Source organism: Falco peregrinus, chromosome 8, assembly GCF_023634155.1.
Source record: "Falco peregrinus isolate bFalPer1 chromosome 8, bFalPer1.pri, whole genome shotgun sequence".
Taxonomy (NCBI): domain Eukaryota; kingdom Metazoa; phylum Chordata; class Aves; order Falconiformes; family Falconidae; genus Falco; species Falco peregrinus.
In genome coordinates this window covers 56,057,656-56,073,993 of record NC_073728.1, presented here as the reverse complement: position 1 = coordinate 56,073,993, position 16,338 = coordinate 56,057,656, and positions in this window count along the sequence as shown.

Genomic DNA, 16,338 nt, shown 5'->3' with positions numbered 1-16,338 from the left:
TTCTTCTACAGGATCCCTGCTCTGGCATGCAGCATTTGCTCCATCCCCAAACACTGCTGGAGAGGCCTTTGCCTGCCCAAGTTTCTTCCCAGGAGGGTGGTGTGTTGGAAGAGCCCCCAGAGGAGCTGCAGAAGAGCCTCTCGCCTGCCCCATCAGAGCCGTGACACCTCCAGCATCAAGCCCCACACCAGCAGGCAGTGCTACCTGAAGAGCTGGGTCAGGAGCCAGCACGTGCCCCTGGCAGGGCCAGGATGAGGAAGCCTTCCCCAGGGCAGTGCATCAGGCTGAGAGGGCACAGGGCAGGGGGAAAAAGGGGCTGTGGCTGAGGTCTTTGTGCCAGACAGACTAGCCTAGGACAGAAAAGGTGAACACAGGTACTACCTTTCCTGGTACTCTGTCCAAGGGATGTATCCACCCCTCGGAGGGGACAGGGGTCCGGGGTGGGGGCGTAATGTGGCAGGAGGGCTACACATGATGGATGTTGGCTGCCACGAGTGCCATATGTCCATGTACAGGACGCTCAGTCCTGCAGCACCAGTGCCAAGGCAAAACTGTCTCTGACATTGTGAGGTTTTTGGCATCACTGGGGCTGTCCCAGCTTCACACCTCTGACTCAGCCCCACCACAAGAAGGAGAGAGGCCCTGGAGAGACATGAAGCAGCAGGGATCTGTCCCCAGGCTCTGCCCTCCTTGGCAGCTCACCACCAAGACTGCCAAAGCAGGTTGTTTCTGCACAGAGCCTGCACAGAAGTCATCAACAGTATAAAAGTCTATTTAACACAGAGGGAAAATGAGATGATTGATTTCTTTGGGTGTGCTCTGTCCTGGAAAGAGCCCCCCTGTCCCTCTGTGCCCTGCTGTCCCATCCCCAGACCTCTACTGGGACAGCCTTGACACACACAGCACAAGCCCCCAGGACACAGGTTGTAGCTGCCCTGGGCCGGGCTGGCACCCCTCCACCAGAGAGCCCCTTGCCCCGTGGGACCAGCTAGATGATTCCCAACCCAGTCCCCGAGACGATGGGAAGAAGGGGGCAGCAAGCAGCGAGGACCGCTGGGATAACCCTGACGCCCATCACCCCGGGCACAGAGCGCTCATTCTGCACCCCACAGCATCCCCAGGGCGCAGCGGGGGACAGGCAGACCCCTGTTTGCAGGATCCCCCCGGGAAGGGAGGGTGCTGGGCCCCCCGGCCAACTGGTTTCATGTGTGCCGGGGCTCTGCCCCGAGGAGGGGAACGTGGCCAGCGTAGAGCTCGGTCTAGGTGCCCCTCCAGCTGCCCCGGGACACCCCTGCGGGTCTCCCGGCTGGCGGGGGAGCCTGGCAGGGGCCCCCTGCACGGAGCCAGCCCGGGGAGCCCGACACGCCCCGGTGGGCGCCCGGACCCGGGGGCGCGGGGGTCCCCGCAGCGGCGCTGCCGTTCCACCGGCCCCCGAGCAGCCGGGGCCGGCGGCGGCAGCGCAGGCTCGGAGCTCCCCCTGCTTGCTGCCGGGGGCCCGCCGGGCTGCACCCACCCGCGCACCGCGCCCGGTGCCCCGAAACACCCGCGGCTTCGGGCAGGGCTGCCCCCGCGCGGCACACCGCGCCCCCCGAGCAGCCACGGCGCTTGGCTCCAGCCCCCGCCGATTGCACCCCTGCGGACGGAGCCCCTCCGCGGCTGCAACGACCAAATGGCTTCCGAGGGCTGGGGGGTGGGCTGCAGCCCCGGTGCCCCACAGCACCCGGCCCGGACCCCCCACCAACGCCTCGGCAGGCAGGGAAGGACCCACAGCAAGGCGATGCCCCGGTAGGCACCATCCCCTCCCCGGCCCTCCCTGATGTGACCTGGGGCCAGGGAGCTGCGAGACCCCTGGGGTGAGCACCCACGGCAGGAGAAGTTACCTCATCAGCTCCTTCGCAGGGAGGCGGGAAGCAAGTCCCGCTGCCACACGCAGATTCCCAAACAGACGAGGCAGGCGGGAGCAGGCCTTGCATCGCCCGTAGCATCCACGCTTTGCTCCAGCTCAGGGAGGAAGAACTGGCAAACACACACCCAAACCCCTGCCACCTATGATAACAATTAGAGACTTATCTAATTGCAAAAATAATTGCAATTGAAGTGTTTAATTACCGTACTAAGCAGGAAGAGCTGCTTCCGACTGTTCCAGTAGCACTCCCGATCCATCAAACAAGGTTTGGGGCTTGTTTGGGTGTTGGTTGGTTGTTTTTTTTTTTTGATTATTAGATTGCAGCCCCGGGGATGAAGAGATTTGCTAATTAGGGTCTTGGAGAACAGCTACCAATTCACAAACACTTGCTTTTAATTTTGATACTAATGAGGCTGGAAGGGGGCAAAATCCAAAATGCAGAACATCTGTGGCAGTTCCTGGCTGCAGTGCTGCTGCCCCCGAGCCCCTCACCAGGCCGGCAGAGGCCTTACAGCACTCAGTGCGTGGACGGGTCTGGAGGCCATGGGAATGGGTTGGCTCAGTGCAGGCACAGGCAGCATGAAACTGCTTCTTCAGGTCACTGCTGTCACTGCAGCCACCCTACAAGCTAATCCCAGCATCAATCATCTACCCGATCCCCCCAGGGACCATTGACCATAGGGGCTTTCTCAGTGATGCACTAATCCCAGCCCTGGGGCAGCAGTTCCAGCTCCTGGGGGTGCAGCAGCAGGAACTTCTCCAGGTGACATTTGGTTTTGTTCTCCACTAAACTGACAACAAAAGAGAACTTAATTCTCTTTCCAAGCAGGAGTTCTGGGAGGGAAGAGAAACTGCTTAGGAAGCTCCTAACCAACATCTGCTTTCTCAGATAGGAAATATTCCCCCGCTAGCGGTGGGAGCACAGACAGGGACGCCTGCCAAGTGCACAGGGACAACCCCATCCCCCTGTCCCTGTGGGGGACACAGGAGCTCACGCTGCCCTGATATATGGGACCCTATCCTCACCCTGTTCCACCAGCCACCCTTGGGGACCCTCAGTGCCTGGCAGGGCTTCTCCCACCAAACCACCTTTCCCATCTTTGCCACAGCTCTGGGTAGGGTCCAAGAACATGCAGAGAGGACACGTGGGGAAGGGGAGAGGCACATGGGAGGCTTGGAGCAGCTGCAGAGCATCCAAGCGTCTGCTCCCTGAGGAGCGCAGCTGAGAAGCGGTGACCACCATGGGCCGGAGGCAAAGGAGCAGTTTATTTCTTTTAGATAAAAGAGAAACATCAGTAGAATGAGAAAAAAGTGTGTTGAGTTTTTTTTCAGGCTGTCAGGTGATTAAACACAGAGGAGACAGAAAGCTAGCAAACAGCCTCAAGCAGTCAAAAAATAGCAAAGTTTGTGTTAGAAATCTCAAGATATGGTTTTCTGGAATAAAATGCATTTTGCGGTCACTCACCCAACAGTTTTGGCTGGGGATGCAAGCCTCTGGAAGGGTTTTGGGATCCATTGCTTTCCCCCAGATCTAAAAAATACATTTTCATGCCAAACTATCTTGAAATCAAGGAGAAGCGCTCCCTTCCAGCCTGAAGATGACCGTGGGGACGGCAGCATGCGGTGACAAGGTGCCCTCCTGGCCTGATCCAAGCCCTTCTCGCCTGGCATTTCCCCACTGCCCATGAGTGCCAAGGCTGGCAGTGCCACAGGCACTCAGACAGGCTGACCCTGGCCATCGCGGGATGGTGACCATGGAACCAGGAGTGTGGTCGTGGCACTGGGATGGTGGCCATGGGACCAGAGAGGGGACAAAGCCACTAGAGGGCACAAGTATGACAGAAACATGTCCCCAGATCAAGGGACCTTCGGCTCCCCCGGGGGCAGCAGTCCCAGAGGACCCCAAAAACGCCCATCACCCCCCATCTCCAGAAGGTCTACCCTTAGCTGAGGTCCTGCTGGCCCCAAGGTCGGTGTCCCCCAGGCAGCAGGGTGGCTCTCCTGTACCAGCTTCAAGCTGCCAGTACTGCATAACAGAGATGTGTCCGGAGAGCATCGCCCTAGACAGCCCAAGACCTGCAGCCCAGGGTGGTGGCGGACCATGCTGCACGCAGGCAGTGCCCCAGCTTGCTGCCCTCTGGCTTGGGGTCTGCACGGCCCCACAACACCCGCCCAGCACCAGTCTGACCCTGCACACCAGCCAGCACCTTCTCACACCCAGAAAAGAGGCTGAAGGGGACCCCCAGACTCTCTCCCCCACCAGTAATGCACCTTCTCCCAGTGGCCCAGACCCCATTGCACAGGGCTGGCTGTGGAGAGCCAGGTGCCCCCAGCCAGGCAGCGAGGCACAGGTCCTGCAAGGGAGCCATCTGGCCATCACCAAGGGCCATGTCCAACATCTTTTTGTCCTTTTTTCTCCTTTCTCCCCCAGAGTGTCCTTCAAGGAGGCACTCCCCTTGCCGCGCCTGCAGCCGGCACCACTTTCATTAAGGCTCTACCGCCAAACCAAACACCATTTGTCAGAGAGACGGATGCCAGAGGCAGCTCTGCTGGAACAGATGCCCCCGTGTCCCCTCCAGCAAACAAACGTTGCAACATCCACCTTCCTGGCGTGTTGCACACAGGCACATGCACACACACGCATGTGCACGCTGCCCATGTGGGTTTGCTGTCCCCGATGCAGGATGGGGTCTTGGTCACAGGCCACCATCCCCTGGGCTATATTCCTGCTCCCAGCCCAATGGGCACGCTGGGACTCCCCTGTGGGTGTCAGCTGTCCCCAAAAGTGGAGCCACCCTGTCGCAGCCCACCCACCCACCCCAGGCAGGGCTGGCAGGGTGCTGCCACCTCTGTGGTGTTTGCACACCTGCTGGGGCCACAGACTCCCAGCCTGATCTGCTCTCCCTGCTTCCAGCTCCCATTTCAGTAACAGCCACAGCTCTCCTCCCTGCCAGCAGGAACCCAGAGCCAATGGAGGCAGAGGCAGCAGCGCCCTCCAACCCCAGGCACACAGGGACTGATTCTGATTAAACGCAGCGCTAGCGCTGATAATTAATTTCTCAGAGGATGAATTACTCAGGAAAGCTCCGGAGCGAATGTTGTTCTTCCTGCTACACACCCATCATGACTACTTGGGCTTTTAAAAAAACTAACAGCAAAGAGGGAGGAAAGAGCATCCCCTGATGAACACCTGCAGCTGTGCCCTGCCTGGGCTCGCAGTGCTTGCCAGTATCAGGGTCTCTGATGGGTGCTGTTCCTTGGGGTCACGCAGATGCAGGCAGGGTGAGAGGATGCACTGGCACTGCCCATGTCCCAGCACTCAGGAGACCCTCAGCACTTGGCTATGGGCTTTGACTGAACTCCCTCCAGCAGCTCCTTATGCTCTTACTCATCCCACACCATGGGGATCCCTATCTCCTTATGGGACCTGCTCGGGGAATCACAGGGATCTGCACGGAGGGGCACTGCCTGCCCTCTCTCTGGGCACTGCCTATTATCCATGGGGTAGGTGATAAATGCAGCTGTCCCCACCAGGACTGTGGGCTTGGGAGTTTGTCCCATCTGGCCAGTCTCCTGCAGCAGCGCGCCGCACGGGTCTCGCCATAGCACAGCTCCCTCTGGGCACTGGCGCCAGGCCACACTGGATGCAAATACAGAGCAAGAAGCCCCTGCAGACAGCAGTATTACGCAGGGTTTTCCATCCCTTTTGCTTAATAGGAGGCATTTTTCTGTTTCATTTCCCTTACCCTTGGAGATGAAACCACCTTTCTGCAGCAAAATGCACCACGCCAAAGAAATCCTTCTCCCTTTCCAGCTCACAAACTCCTTTCCCTCCTCCACTAGCAGAAACGCCCACCCCACAGGCCACCCCTTCCCCAGGGTATGTCATATTGCCGGAGGGACAAATGGTCCCCATGCCATGTCCTCCCACTGGCACCATGTCCCAAGGCTGCACCGACTCCGGGCTGTTTGGGTCATTCATCCTCATTCCCCAGGCTGACGTGCAGCTGTCCCGTTCTGCAGGAGAGCCTGGCACCCCATAACCCCCGAGTGCAGCAGTGGGGCCATAGCCCCTTTCCCCGGGCACGAGACAAATATCAGCACCTATGAGCAGATTGATGGGACTGACATGGGGGACAGCAGTGAGGGCAGAAGGGGACACCTTGGGGACAACAAGGACAGGTACCAAGAGGGCTGCAGGGCTCTGTTCTCTCCGTGTATAAATCTTGCAGATACTTTCAAATACTGCAGAAAGCAAAGAGTACCCTCGGCTCACCTCCCCTGTCCCTCCCTGAGGGCACTTCCCTGGCTTGGCCTGCTTCAAGGTTGAACTAAGTCCACCGGTTTTTATTGGGTAATTAAGCTCTTAATTAACAGGCTGGTTTCCCCTCAGAGCTCTGCCAACATCTCTTGGTCCCTCTGGCAGCCGCTCCCCAGCAGGGCAGATGCAGCAGGGCTGGGGGAGCGCTCCCCTTCCCTGGGATGGCTCCAAGAAATTTTTCCCACCTCCTCTGCACTCTCTCCCTGCCCATCTGGCTCTGAGGCATCATGACCCAGCCTGGAGGCAGGACCCTGCCCAGAAAATGTGCCTGGGACACAAGAGAGGCTGACATATGTCTGGGCTCAGTGCAATACTAGGGGAGTCATGGGCAAACAGGGGTGAGACATTCCCACCATGAGTAATGCTTAAGCCTAAAAACTCCAAGACAACATCCCAACTTATAAGCCTTAAAAAAAAATCAATATTCAAAATATTCCTGCCTAAAGAAAAAATCTCTCAGCAACCTTCACTGTGGGCAGGTCCCCTCTATCCCCTTCTCCCTGCTTTGGGACTGAGCAGGGAAAGGAGGCAGCAGTGCCATGCCCTGACCCTGAACTGGCTGGACCATAGGGGACAACATGGGGACTCTGCCCCAGGCTCCCTACCAGCCTCCAAACCACAGAGAACCACAGCAAACCAGCCGTGATGAGCCGCTGTTCTGGGTGAGATGGCAGGGGCTGCCCTGCAGCGCTCCAGCTTTCATGTATTCATCACACGTCGGTTCCCCTTAACCGTGAAAAGAGGGTTATCCTCCCCCTCGGGCAGAGCTGTCGCACTCCCAGCAGGGTTGGGGACACAGGGGGTTGGCACTGAGTGGTCCCCATCCCACTGCCGGGCCGGGGTAGCCAGATGGGAGGAGAGAGGCAAATTTGGCTAGTCCAAGTAGAAGCTAATTGTGTTTCATTGAGGTTTTATCTCTGCAACTGGCAACGTGCTCCTCCAGGAGATTTAGTGGGAAGTTGTCTAGTCCCTGCCAAGAAGGCTGGTTTTTTAGAGAAAGCACATTATGCATCAAAGTTGAAATTCAAATCCCTTTTTCCTCCATTCCCAGAGTATATTTATGAGGCTCCAGATATTCCTTGGTACATCGTGGTTTGCAGGATGCCCCCAGACAGTGCAGAAGCCTGGGACCAGCTCAAAGAGCCAGCTGAACTTTTTCTGGTTTATGATTTTCCCCTTAAATTGTTGCTGGGTGAGTGGGATGCTGAGAGCGGGCAGGGAAGAAGCTGCTGCCTGTGCATGGCTGCAGGGCTACTGACTCCCCCCCCACACCCCCAGCTTTCCCAGGGCTTTCCCACCAGGTGCTGCTCCTCTCCATCCCAGCCCTGCTGCAGTTTATCCCCCGACCCCCTGAGCCCTCCCCATCCCCTAAACCAGCTGCAGTCTGGTGTGTGCAGTCACATCCTGCATGGGGCTGGCAGCAAATCGAGTGTTTTTCCCTAAAGATGCTCTGGTTCTCCTCCCTTCGCGGGGTTTAAGCAGTTTTCAAGCGCAGGCATGCCAGGAGGTGAATCAGCTCAGCCTAGAGCCTGCACTAACGGTCAGGGGGGGGTGGGCAGGCGTGGGGAGCACAAGGATGAGCACCTAAGGGAGGGGAGAGGAGGCAACGCAGGACCGCAGCTTCTCTCAGCCAAACCCTTTGGGGTGTAAACCCACCCGGTTTGCTGCAGGCAGGCTGGGAGGGGGGCAGGTGGGGGGCTCCTTCTCCAGCCCTCAACAGCCTATCTCAATGTGTCAGGACAGGCCCAGCTTCTGCAGTCGCTGGAAAATCACTCTCCATTTCCAAAAGGAAAAGCAAAGTGTAAATCTCTCTCTCAGGCACACGTTTGTTCCTCTGCAGCAAAAAAAAAAAAAAAAAGTGGCGAAAGCTTTAATTTCTGAGCTGGGAGGGAGAGACAACGATACATCAGCAGCACCCCGAGTGCAAAGGAAGAAAACATCAATTCTGGGATTACACCAGCGGTCACCAAGATTTCTCCCTCCCTGGCTGTAACCCAGAAACGCCGCAGGTTTCCCTGCTGGCCCCGCAGCTCTTACCTCTCCGCTGTGTTTGGGGGGAATTCGGAAACCTTCGCAGAGATGAGGATGGTTATGGCAGGAGTGTTTGCCCGGAAGGGCTGGGCTGGGGGGGAGGCAGTGATTCCCCACCCCCGGCTGGATTTCATATTCAGAGCGGGCCGGTTGCAGCTCTCGGTTCTCCCCAGAGGTTCCCTTCATAAGAGGGAGCAAATTCCACTTATCTGTCGAGGGGAGATTTGCATTTTAAATATCCCAATTCCAAATGTCACCCAGTTTGATCCCCTAAGCTGAACAAATGCAATGGAGCGGGGAGGGGGCTGGGGGCGGCTCACCGGCGTGGACCGCCGGGAAGAAAGGAAAAACCCAAGGTTAAAAACATGCATGGATGTTTAATCCAGGCTGAGGTTGAAGATGGGAGCAAACATGGCACTGACCTTAGGTATCAGAGGCTTCAACCATTAAGGATTAGGGATTTTGTGTTTGAGATTTTGTTTACACAATAAGACTTAAGACTGCATGGAGTGTAGGTGGATTCTCCCCAATGCCTGCAGAGGGATTAGTGCCTATAAGGCAGCCAGAATGAGCTAAAAATTGGAGAGATCAAAGTGCAAAAAGAGGAATCCCACGTTCTTTGGGAGGGGAGGGAAAAAAAAAGAGGCCAATGGTCAAGCCTGAGACAATTGTAGCTGCTGGCCCCAGAGAGCCTGGGGAAAGGTATGGAGCGCTCCTCACCCTGCAGCTGCAGGGATGCCAGGGGTGCTCTTGGGGAGCAGCCAGACCCCAGGTGTTTTCCATCTTCTCCTGTGGCTGCAAAACCTCCCTGGCCGGCTCTAGCCCTCAGGAGGGGGATGACCTCAGCCCTTCTCAAACTCCCCTCTGCCACAGGGCCATCACTGGAGAGCATGGCAGAAGAGGGGTGTCCAGCCTACACCCCCCACTGCAGCACTGGGGCACAGGGGGAAGCTTAGTGCAGGGAGGCGGTAGGTCCCACTCCACCTCCTGGGTCCCCCATGACCAAGGTGACACTGCCTCGTGTCAGCCCATGCCAGACAAGGAGAGGACATGCTCGCCTGGGCCAGGGGAGGGGTCTGCCAAAGCCCTGGCCCCGCGGCACCCAGCTGCTCTGCCCACCTGCCTCCACTGCCCAGTCAAGCAAATGAGCCTTCTCATCTTCACCTTATTAAAGCCATGAGCTGATTCGATTAAAACAGGGCACCAACCCACTTCCCCAGAAGGCAAAGGGGGTGAATGTTTAAGGCATGAAGTTTTCTTGCCCCTGGCACCTCATTAACCACTCCAGCCCCCTGCACACAGGCCACCCCTGCCAGCTCCCTCCCTGCCATGCGTAGCAGCTGCCTACACCTAGGTGCAGGTAAACTCACCCAGGTGAGAGCACGATGCATCTGCCAGCCCTGCACTGCTGCACCTTGGCCCCAGGGACTGGGAACCCAGTGGGGTCATGTGCATAGAAAACCAGCCCAGGCAGGGCAGGCTCAGAGCTGCCTCCAGTGCAGGCAGCTTGGGGGCTCTCCAGCCACAGCAGCCCACAGCAGCAGGGCTCACGTATCTGCAGGCAGCCCTTCTTCCTCCTTGACATCTGCGGAGACTGAATTTGCTCCACCACCCAGCTTTTTGAGAGGCAGAGGGTATATGCACCCACCTGCACAGCTGCCCTGCATCCCCGAGCCTCTCCTGCGCTCAGGCACAGGACATAAGTTTTATCCTCACCCCCGTCCTAAAACCTGCAGGCAGGCAGGCACTCCTTTGCCACAAATGAGTCTGAAATGGTTCGGAGAACGACTAATTCCCTCCTTTCTTAATGCATGGAAGCTTCTTACGCTAAATCTATACAGACACAATTAGCATTATTCATATTCCATATGCTCCGCTCCCTTGTGATGAATATTAATCTGTTCCCCGCTCCCAGGCATTAGAGATAACGGCATTGCACTGTGCTGTGCTGCGGTGGCAGAGATGGTCTGAAGGAGCAATGCTGCAAGTGAAGGCAGTTTCATTCCCATGTCAGAAAGGGGAAACTTTGCATCTTTTTAGGGGGAGGCTGGTTTTATGACTGCAGGGCTGGGCTGAACCAGAGCATCCTTTCTGCTCCCACTCCCAGCTGAACTGGTCCCCTCCAGAGGCTGCCCCAGTCACCCCAGGGCACATGGTGGGGTTGGGCAGCATGAAGCCCAACCCTCCCTGCACCTTCCAACTCTCCACAGGTTTTTGAGATGGAGTAGGACTCAGGCAGACCATCCTGCCTCTGTCAGCTCACATTTTGCAGCCTTTCTGAGGCCAAGAAGTGGTCACGGGTGTTGCAGGAGCTAAACAGCTATCTCTTGGTGTTCCCCAGTGCACGAGCAGCTCTGCCAGCAGTCCAGAGCTTCCCCACTGCAGCGCCTAGCCATGCCCCCAAGACCAACACAGCCGGACAAGTGCAGCACCTGAGTCCCTTGTCCCAGTCCTGCTCCCACCCCTCTGCACAGCATCTGCCCTGGAAATGGGGCATGGGGCAGCAGCACCCACCATAGCTGCAAAAGGAGCACAAGAAGGGGCAGAGGAAATGATGCAGCAAATGCAGTTCATCCTGCTACTGTCTTGCCGGGACACGGCAGAGGGGGATTTACGATTCAAGGAGCTTTTGCAAACCAGAGCCCATCCCACATGCAGGCAGGGCTGCATGGACCGTCCCCAGCCCTTGTCTGTCTGTCCGTCCTTGTCCTTCATGTGTGGCTCCAGGCCAGGCCCGGGGGTGCTGCAAGCGAGGGGCCTGGGGGCTGCCAATTGAAATGCCATACGTGTGGTGGGGGTGGAAAGGATACAGGCCAAGAGACACCGCGTCGCTATACATCCATTTGCATGCTTAATCCGCTGCTGGGGAGTATAGCGTCAGGTCCCCCATCTGCTCCGCATCTCGCATCATTAGCTGGCTGGTTTCCGAGGCGGCTCTGAGCAGAGGTGGGAGTCGAGCAGAGAGGGGAGAAGGGAGGCTGGTCCCAGCCCTGCGCGCCACCACATGCCAGCATCCTGGGGAGCTTGGGGGGATCCTGCCCCTTGCTGGAGCCGGTGGGCAGCACACGGGGGGGGACCGGGACGGGGTGTGGGTGAAGGGGGGGTCCATTCCTACGGTCTCCTGGGGTGCTGCTGTTCTCCGAGCTCCCCTGTGGGCAGTGCGAGGGGGACAGGGCATCTCCTTGCCTCTCGCGGCTGCTGCCCACACACTAGCTTTGCCCAGGAGAGTGCCCAGGGCAGCAACAGTCCCCATAGCTGGTCCCTCTCCACAGGCAAGCCAGGAGTCACCCACAGCCACCAGCCCATGCATGAAGGAGAGCTCAGCTCTGCCACACGGATCCAGCACATCGACCATTCCCACTGCCACTAACCCAGGGCGATGGCACCAGGGCACAGCCCCTTTAAATCCCTACACTTGCAGACCTGGCTGGGACACTGTAAAGGGAAAAATAAGGCAAAGAAAATTATTTTCTTCTCTCTGGCGAGCCTGGAGAGCTGCCCATTCCTCAGCAGCGTGCTGCCAGCCCTCCCACGCACCTCGCAGCGGAGGACTGCAGAGGCCAGCATGGGCTGGGGGATGCCACGGGGGCCAGGGTGCAGTGGGCCCCCCCCATGCCAGACACCCTTGCTCACCAGGATTCCATAGGGGTAGCGAGGCCCACACAGCCCCTTTCGCCCTGGATGCACAGCACATCCATCTGCTCCATTACCTGCCCCATCTGCCCCATTCTCTGAGGCTATTCTCATCTCCAAGCTCTAAAAAGGCTCAAACTCACCCCAAAATCCCTGATGAACTCCCTAGCTTGGGGCCACAAGGAGGTGCTCCAGCCACCTGTGCTGAGCAAACTGGGGTTTCTCAGCAAGTGGCAATGAAGAGGGGGTCAGAGGGATGGAGGGGCTGGGTGACTAGGGGGGGGCAGGAGAGGAAAGCCCTGTGCCCCCCCAAGGTCATTCTCCCCCTCTGCTTTCACACCCGGCTGGGTTCCTTCATTACTTACCCAAGCTGTAAATTGTCTAATTTGGAGCACACCATTTATCCCTGATGTGCACTTGAGCAGCCAGATTTTGTTGTCAGGTGTGTAATTAATTTTTTTAATGTGATTTCTCTCCTAGGAAACTGCAAACAAACAGTTCTGGCTTTCAGGCCTGAGCGGCTCAGGCGAGCATTGGGGCAGGGAACGGGCAGTCAGGGAGCTGAGGCCAGACCCTGGAGGATGTGAGGAGCCGGGATTTTACAGCAGCTCCCCATGCTCCTGCTTTCCAGCCGGAGCCGCATCCTTTGGCACAGCCCTCTGCCTCTTCTGACACTGCCATGCTCCCCGCGGGCACCGGCAAGGGCTTGCAAGGGGAAGCGACAACTACTCTCCCTGTTCCCAACTCAGTCTTCTGGGAATTACCATTTTTATTAAGACCAAACATGTCCTTGGCTGCTGGGAATGTGATTTGCTCCTGGAATGAGATTACAGTGGCTCCCAAGGAGCCCATATCAGAATCCACCTCACCGTGGTGACGCTCCCGTCCACAGCTGGAGGCACTACCATTGCTGGATTTTCCCAGGCATCTCTACCATGGGAAGAGGCTGTGCTCGGGCACGGTATGGGAGGATCCCTGTGGACGCACCACCCTGGCCTCTTTCCCCTCAGCTGGGATGTTTGCAGTTCAAGAACGATGCTGGGCTGTTTTTGCATTGCCCATCATCTCTCACAGGAAAGGCATGTGGAAGAGCAGAGGAGAAGCAGCAGCTGAGGGTGGGTGATTGCACATCCCTGTGACCAGCTAGGTGTGACGTGGGGGATCAGGGTGCCCAGTTGCTGCTCCGCATCCTGAGCAAGAGTGATCCTCCCCTGACAAGCAGCATGGAGAGCCACCTGCGGTGAATGTACAAGCACGTCTCTTCACCTCTCCTGCTGCCAGGGAAGTTGTTATATGATTTTTGCTGCTGGTTTTCCAGATGAAAGGAGGTGAAAATCACCTCCATTAGCTGGCAGAGGCAGGTGGGAGGATCTATGTAGAGAGCACTCCAGGGCTGACTTTGCTGTCCCGACCCCTGCCCAGCAAACCCCCGGGCATGGGGTGGCAGTCTGGGGGTGCGGGAGATGCTGTTGTGCCACCCCCATGTGGGGACTCAGGCTGGGGCCAAAGCTGCAGGAGTTTGGGGGCAGCTGGTGCAAAGCAGCCAGAAGACCCCAAAAATGCTCTGCCCTGTGCAGGCTCAGCCAGCAGCAAGGCTGGGGAGCCTACAGCTGGTGACATCCCTGGGACTGGTCCCCTGCACTTATCTGCTTGCTCTCCCACTAGTGCAATGGGTCCCACTGGCAGCAGCTGCCTGCAAAATAAAGTCACTGCTGCAGCCCCCCCGAATGAGCCTTCTAGAGTGGATCTGGCAGCACTGCCCCCCAAGCAGCAGATGCCACCATGGCCACCACAAAACAGACAATGACCTCCCAAGGGGGGATGCCACCACTTGGACCCCCAGGCCCATGGGCCAGACTCCTTAGGGGCTTTTTTCCTGCATATTTAATTCTCTGTTGTGACTTTCAGGAAGGGACAGTGTGGTCCCTGGGGGCCATAGGAGGGGGCTGAGCTCTCTGCTCCCACATCCTGCTGCCTTTTGTGCTTTGAAACTGCCTTCCAAGGAGCTGCTTAGCATTCGAAGCAGGTGCCCATGCTGTTTCAGGGCAAAAACTCTCGTTTGCCTTCAAAAACATATTGATCTTCTGCAGCCTGCCATGAAGGGCAGTGCCTGCCCTCCAGAACGGGACAGCAGGCACATGGGGGCCCAGTTTGGCTTTCCCAAATGCAAATGGAATGAAGGGACCCTGGTCCGTGCTCCATCCCACAGCAGGACCCTGCCATCACACCAAAGCCCATAACCACTCAGCTCTGCAAGTCCCTGGGTTCAAAGGGAAAAGCATCAAAGCCCTGATGTCTTTGATTTCCCTTCATTCTTTTTTTTTCCCCCCTCCTCCCCTGGAGGAGTTCAGCTCCCAGGTACTGCCTGCACAAAAGCAGAAATTAAAATCCCCAGGAACTGCTGCTGTCCCTGAGAAATTCCTGGCAGGGGTCCCATCTACTCACTGCCCATGTTTGGCCACTGGCAGGACCATGGGCAGTCTCCATCCTGGCTGCCCCCAGAATCCCCTCCGTCACCTTCTCACCAGAAACTGGCACCTTTTCACACAAGGTTTGGTGTCACGTGAGGGTTAAGCTCATCTGCCTAATGGGAATGGCTGATTTATCTGCCTGCCTTCCCTCTCCTGATAAGGGCCTGGCTATGGGCTCACCAGGCGGAGGAGGTAATACTGAAATAGCTTCTTTTCTTATACTTCACGTGGGGATTATTATGCTTGTCTTGAGTCGTTGTCGTTCCCCCCCTCCCACTGCCAGCACAGGAAAAATCCCCGGGATGGCATTGTCAGCAGCACTGCCACCAGGCAGGATGGGACTGTGTCCCCTGGCACTGCAGCCCAGCCCCTGGCACCACGGGCTTCCCTCTCCCACCCACTCATAGCGGGTATGTCCTCCCAGGCACCTGTGGTGGCACAGGTAGAGCTGAGGAGCTGAGCATCTCCTCCTGCATTGCGCGCAACGCAGCCACTGCCAAAGGGTGAAACCTGTCATGACAGAGAGCAAATTTCCTGCACAGCACAAACCCACAGACCTTTGCTTTGAAGTGTGTTTTTATGACTAATTGCAGCTCCCCAAGGCCAGCATCCCCAGCCAGGGTCCAGCATCAGCTGTCCCTGTGGCCTCGGCTGAGGCACTGGCTCCTCAGTGCCTGGCTGAAAAACTCCAGTCTGCGGTATGCACTGTGGCCCTTGGAGACTATAGTCCTGCAAATGCAAAGGAAAAGCAAGTCTTGCTCCAGCCATCCCATGGCCAGCTCCTCCCGGCCACTCCAGGGAAATGACAGGGCCAGTGGTTCCCATTAGCAGGATGAAGTCTGGGGGGAAAAATTATTCTGGATTGTCCCTGTGAGTTCAACAAGGCACACACAGCGCACGGCTGCAATCGATAGTGCCAGGTAGGCACTTGCTCTTGCTCTCACTGTGGTTTGTGTGTCCATCCAGGGTTCCAGGAGGAAGCCTGTGACATGCCATCTATCCACCATGGCTTCTGCATGGGTGCATCCTTTGCTGGGCTCTCCGAGCTCTATTTCCATCCATAGGAGGCAGAAGAGCAGGGATGCTCACTCGTGCATGGCAGGGGTGAGCAGGCAAAGCAGCCATCCCACGGCCAGAGCCTCTCTGTCCCCTCGGCTCCCACGCTGATGGCATGGAGACAGCCCCAGGGACCCTTCGCTGAGGAATGGGGTGGCAGGTAGGGCTTCCTCAGTGTCAGAGCCTGTGGGCTCCCTTCTTAGCCAGGGATGCCCTGCGCACACAGGCTCCCACCGGAGCCGTGCTCCTAGCCCGCTCCCATCCCCAGGGCCGGCTGCCCTGGTGCTTCACAAGATACCCAGCCCTGGCAACAACAGGAGGAACAGGGTGAAAATCAGAGATTTCCATCCCTCCAGAAGAGGATTTCAGCAGGGAAGGTAGAACTACACTTCCCAGAGTGCTCCTGGCCCTGCCGGCCGCCAGGGGAAAGGCTGAGGGACCCAGCCACCAGCTCCTCCCTGCTCCTAAATTATTCTCCTTATTATGTATTTGTGGTTTTCTGCACTTAACTGTCTGCCTCGTCCACTTAATTGGGGGATTATTGCTACTACCTGCCCATACGCCAGAGCCCAACTCATTACTGGGGCTTATTTATTAGCAGCGAGGCAGCAGAAACGCACCCTGCAGCTCCCTCTCCTCTGGCACAGGCAGCTGGAGGCGATGGAGGAAAGCGAGTGGGGGCCAGGATGAGGCAAGTGATGGTGGGCACAGCTGCAGTTCAGCCAGGGCCAGGTCAAAAACAGCCTCTGTCAGGCATGGGAGCATCACAACAGCCTCCTCCAGCATCTGGCATCAGCCTGGGATACTGCTGCTCTTGGCAAAGCACAGAAGGAGCAGCGAAAGCCTGACTGCTCCTTAAAATTGCTCCCTGAGCTCAGGAAAGGTCATTCACACAGCGCTGTCCTTTTGCTCACAGTAAG